The 6,000-nt window shown below is 40.9% G+C and overlaps 1 long non-coding RNA gene across 1 annotated transcript; it reads left to right on the forward strand.

Moving 5' to 3' along the window:
• The first annotated feature begins 20 nt into the window (after nucleotides 1–20).
• Nucleotides 21–5,190, forward strand: LOC118894907. Its single transcript, XR_005019786.1, has 3 exons — nucleotides 21–838; nucleotides 2,298–2,375; nucleotides 4,586–5,190. It is a non-coding gene; the product is annotated as an uncharacterized LOC118894907 (long non-coding RNA).
• Nucleotides 5,191–6,000: the final 810 nt, after the last annotated feature.

A 6,000-nucleotide genomic window follows, 5' to 3' on the forward strand; every position in this document is an offset into this window, starting at 1 on the left:
ACCTGGTGATAAATTCCTTGCATAAGTAAAAAATTTTCTTTAATATATATGTCTTAAAGCTATACATTTGATGTTTTAAATAGAAAAGAAATACAGGGATTAAATTTGCATTTGCCTTAATAAAGAAATATCTACTTTCTAGGTTAGAGTGACATTTAAATACCAAAAAATAGATCATGGATTCTGATAGATACAGTGGTCTGGTAAAGTGAAAGAAAATATACCTGTGTGACTTTGGCAGAATTATTCTATGCTCCTCTTAAAGTCTTGGGTTGAAGTCCACAAACATGGAACATCACAGCCCTCTTGGAGTTCTGCTGCAGAGGACAACTGTACGGCAGTTTAAAGAAGCCAGCCCCCGGCCAACAAGAGTACTGTCACCTTAGGAATGAAGTAGTTATAAGGTGCAAGATGTATGATTTATACTCCTATTTCATACCCAAGTGAAAGGTAAGCATCCTCTCTTCCTTCTAAAATTCACTAGGGATTCTTCAGTTCACATATACAAACAATTAGAATCAATGATAGAAGTATGATAAAAATAGCTAACCTTAGGTGAGTGCTTCTTATAAGCCAGGCATTGTTCTATGCCCTTTTCAGGTATTAGCTTTTTGGTCTTTACAACAACTCAGTGAAAAAGGAGTTGTGATTATCTACTTTCCTAAATGCCCTAATTTGCAGAGCTGCTACCTGAGGGAGTCTTTGTTCAGAGCGAGGCAGTGACTGCAAGAGTCTGGGATCTCCCACCACAGCGCTGCCGTGCCTCCAGCCCTGGCCACTGAATGGGTCCGCCACTCCTCAGCCACTAGCCCAAGCGGCAAGGGTGAAGTCGACTGTGGTAAGTATTTGTTCAGGATCTTCGTGGTTTCAGCCGCCTGGATGCCACCATCTTCCTTACCAGACAGAGCTTCCTATTTTGATGGGCGAGTCATCAGTCACTCTTCATGATCTTCAGCTGTATTTCCTCTTTAAGGGGAGGCTCTTGCTCCTTCAGCGCTAGGCTTACCTCACTTTTCATCTCTGAATGTTTTGTTGGTCATTCCCTGAGCTTGAGTTATCTTTACTCTGCCAATGTCTGCTCTTATTCAGACTTGAAAAACTCCAGTCAATTTTCATCTTACCAAAACGTTAGCACCCACAGACCAGGACTCATGTCTGATTTATTCTTTATTCCATATCATCTTCGCAGTATATAGCAGCCTAAATGCTGAAAGACTAAATAGTGGTGAGTAAATGTTGAATGACTCCCCTTTGAGAACTTTCTAGACTCAGCAGTTCCCTGACATCTGCTCTAGTACTGATTCTTTCATTCATTAACTCTGCAAATATTCCTTGAGTGACCACTACTTGAAGAGAACTTGAAGTCCTGTACATAGAATGGGAGTATTCATGCTTGAAGACTCACACTTTCTTCATTCATCTGTTTGTTCGTTCACTCAATTAATAAGCATTTACTGAGTACTTCCTATGCTAAGAAAATGCACTGAGTGGAGGCATGGGTGTTACGAACCATGGATTTATACTGGAAATTCCTGGTTTCCAACTTGACTTCATTACTTAGTAGCTGTGTACTTGGGCAACTTTCTTAACCATTCTGGGCCCCTGTTTCCTTATTTGCAAAATGAGGAAAATACCAGTATCAACATCCTCAGTTAGCTGTGAGGATTAAAAGAGATCACACACATTAAGTGCTCAGTAAATCTTAGCCATTAGCTATTGTCATTTCCCTGGTAAGTGAAACGAAGAGGAATTAGACATAATCCTTCTCAAGGAACTGACAAATTCATGGGAATATAAATTTTTAGAATATGAGGCACAAATAAAAATGCTAGGGATGCTCAGATTAAGTAGAGATGATTTACAAACAGGGAAAATCAGAGACAGCATCATTCCTGGAGAAGGCTGCATTTGGGCAGGTTTGGATATGCAGACGTGTAGGGGAAGGGCGTTCCAGGAGGTGGAAATAGCCCAACAAGTAAATGGAGGTATTAAAGAACAAGCCCATATTCTGGGCTCCTGAGTCACTGGGCAATTAATTTGATCAATTACCAGAGACATAAGTGGGATAGAGAAAGAGGCAATGGTAGTAAAAAGTATCTTGAGAACCAGTGAGTGAGTTTGGGTTCCATTCTATGTCAACTGGGTGTGTATCCATGGTTTTATGTGCATCATTCACTAGTTTCATTTCGTTTTCGACTGTGGATGGGTATGGTCATCTATATTCAAAACTTTTAAGATTTTAAGTTATTTACGCCTTCCTGTTTGGGAAATTTGATCACCTCCCAATGTGCTTTAAGGTCCTTCATGTCACCTGAGTGACTCAGTAGTGCTGTGAAGTCAACCACATGGGGAGATGAGGAAACTCACGGGGACAGGTAAGATAACCTGTCTGTGGCTAGTACTTGGATGGACTGGGATATGAATGTCATGGCTGCTAATTCCAAGACTTTCTGTTTTCTGAGGAGGGGAAGTGCAAATATACTGCAAGATGGAAGCCAAGGCCATGTTGCCTGAGTGACAGAGAAGAGACATTTTGGTGACAGGGCCCTCCAGCTGGGGGTTGTCTCTGCTGCCACTGGCTGCTTTCTTTAGCTGTGATTTGCAGCAGTAAATGCTATGCAGAATGAAATCAGCTATAGATATTTCCCTTCTCTCCTGGCTTGGCCTGGTGGGTATGTCCCCTCTGTCCTCATCCCAAGTTTCTTAAAGGACTTCAAAAGAAATAGATATTGACTGAACTCTGGGGTTATTTATAATGGAAATCCGGTCCCTCATTCCTCCTGTCCTCCACAGAAGAGTTGGGCTGTTAATCTGAACCTTGGGGAATCAGAGGCCCAGTTTGCTTTATTTAGCTTTCAGGACATTGGATTTTTTTTTTTTCTTTTGCAAAGACCTCGAAGTTCCACTGAAGATAAAAGTATCCTATGTCCCAACGTCTTGACCAATTTAAATAAGTCACCTCTTCTTCAAATCCTATCCTCATATTTCACAAAGTTGGACATTCTCCCTTATGTCTTTTCTTAAGCAGTTGTATAAAAGGGCAGTTTGGGTAAGAACCAACTTATGAGCCTACCCCAGAGGCAATTTACTTAAGTAGTACATATACACACACAAAATAATTTCAGTGCATTTATCTAACAATTTATCCAGGAGTTTGTGAGGTCCAAGGAGGAGGCTCTGTGACTAAGTGTTCTCTGTTCCCTAGACTTGAACACTTGTCCTTGCACATAATAAGTGCTCAGTCATTTGTTGGTTAGTGAATCAGTTAGTAAGCATGCAAGTGTCTCTCCACATGAAGAAGTGCAGAGGGACAACTTGTGGTCAATCACAGTGATTTTCTTTAGCTAGAATTTTCTTATGCTTTTTTGCCTGTTTCCCATCCCTTCTGACACACACACACACACACGCACGCACAAGTTCACTAGTTATGTTTTAACATTTTGCCTGTGTTCTATTGTGCCAGAGACCTTGATTGCGAGTCACTCAAGACATTTGAAAAGTTTTATTTTGACAGATGTAGTATAAAGTAATATCAAGTACACTGTGTATATATGTCTAAAAAGTTGTCTTTTTTACTTAAGAGTTGTGTGACCTTAGTCAAGTTACTTAGATGCTTTGGGCTTCAGTTTCCTCATCTGTAAGATGGAGATAATAATGATACCTACCTTTTGATAATTAAATGAGGTGATAGAGAATAGAGTATTTAGCCCGGTCTTCGGCACCTAGCATGTGCTCAATAAATGTCTGTTAGGATGACAACAGTGATTTTTTGTTTAGATAAACGTCTTGGCACAGTGATATATATGCATTTATAAGCAATAAGCCAACTTCCTCTTTTTTGGTAAGATGTCAGATAAAAATCCAATAAAAGATTTTAATTATTCATGCACTTATTAGCTATAGACTACCCATTTAATCAACATATTTGAGAAGGCTTACAGTAAAATAGTGTAAACAATATCATCATTAACATTTGGATTAGGAAAAGCATGAATCATTTATTGAAACAAAATAGTTATATAGTCCTTTATTGACTTCCTAATGCTTTTTCAGACATTATCTGTTCTAATCCTTAATTTTCACAACTCTTATCAGGGAGGCATTATTACTTAACCTATCTGATGGGGAGTAATGTGACTTGCTCTAGTCCTCACTGTTTAGTATTTGGTTTAGGGATCCAGAAATGTTCAAGAGTCCAAGATCACAGAACCACCCTCCCCAGTAGAAGAGCTAGGAGCCCTTAGTTTGAACTTAAACCCCTGATCAGGGCTGTGCTCAGAAGATGTGTTGTTGGATGAATGAACAGATCCCCAAGTATAACTCCTAAAGTCAAATGCCATAAAACTGGCATAAAACCCTACCCTGGTTTCACTCTCTTGGTGAAAGATAGGACTCAGGTGAAACTGTTTACCTAGACATGCCCACTCATCTTTTCAGGAATCAGCCTAAGGAATACAGGTAATGGCACTTAGTCATTTATTGAGTGGTTTGCATGGAGTCCTATTTACTTTGAGAGATTCTCACACTGTTTATTTCATGCCATGAGGTGGTAAAGCAGGAATTGTTTGTGACTCATATTTTGCAGAAGAGAAGACTACGGTCTGGGAAAGTTGAGCAGCTTGCTTGAGCTCACCCAGGGTGGAGTGGCTGAACACAGATTTGAAATCACCCACTGAGGCTCTGGGCCCTTTTCCCAGTGCTCTTTCCCTGTGTGTATCTCTCCCACCTCCCGCAGTCTCAGCCACACAGGAATACTGCCTGCCCTAGCCCAAGCCATCGATAACGTTAACACTTGTAGAATCAATATAATATGACGGCCTTACAATCTACAGGCAGATCTCCACATCAGTACAGCTACTGTCAGGTGACATAGCAACATAGCACCTCTGTCTGTAAAATTAAGTTCCCCAGGAGGGAAGGAAAACACTGGTCACTTGTATATACTCTACAGCTTGGTAGAATTGGCCTCATGATGGATGATGGAGTCAAACTTCTGCATTTTCAAGTCTCCTGAACTTTATCTAGTTGACCACTAGCTCAGCCCTTTTACAGTGCCCTGAAATTTGCCATGCTTGGCAATGATCTCAGAGGGACTTTTGACGTTTTTTGTGGTCATTGTTTTTATATCTGAGAAAAAATAAAATTTTCCTAATTTGAATTATTCTGTACCCATTGCCCAATAAAATAAAGTCAATATACAAAATACATACAAAATATGTAAAAAACTACTCACTCTGAATATTCATTTAATAAGTATTTATTGAATGCTGACTATATGCCACACTCACTTCTAAGCCCTAAAGATACAAGAGTGAATGAACATAACAGACAAAATCTCTGAACTCACAGAGCTTATAGTCTAGTGGGAAGAAACAGGCAAGAAAGACACGGAAAGGAAATATAACAGGTATGCTACATGCTATGCAGAGCACATTAGGGGATGGCAGATACAGGGCATGGATGTACTATTTAGCGGAGGTGAGATTTGAGCCAAGGCCTGAAGGAAGGAGTGCATCCTGTTGCCATCTAGGGGAAGAGTGTTCCCAAAGGAGGAAACATCATCTGAACGGGTCTTACGGCGGGAGACTGCTTGGGTGTCCTGGGAACAGCAAGGACGCCAGGGTAGCTGGAACAAAGTCCCTAAGGGGAAAGGGGAAGGAATCGAGGTCTGACAGGCAGCAGGCGAGCCTGTTGGGTCTGGCAGGCCCTGAATGGGACCATGGCTCTGACTCTGAGTGAGACAGGAAGTCACTGGAGCATTCTGAGCAGAGGTGTCACACGATCTGACTTGGGTTTCAAATGGATGACCCTGGATGCTATGTGGAAAGTAGACTTGGGAGGTGGGTACAGTGAGGAGAAGAGAGGTGGATGGATAGGCTGTTCCAAGAGTTTAAGCCTAAAATGACTGTGGCTTGGACCACAATAGTCTATACTGTTGGCCCCAAATAAAGGAAATCTCTGGGCCAAATTTAAGGATAATTTATCTTTAAAGGCTTGAAC

Source organism: Balaenoptera musculus, chromosome 4 (genome assembly GCF_009873245.2).
Source record: "Balaenoptera musculus isolate JJ_BM4_2016_0621 chromosome 4, mBalMus1.pri.v3, whole genome shotgun sequence".
Taxonomy (NCBI): Eukaryota; Metazoa; Chordata; class Mammalia; order Artiodactyla; family Balaenopteridae; genus Balaenoptera; species Balaenoptera musculus.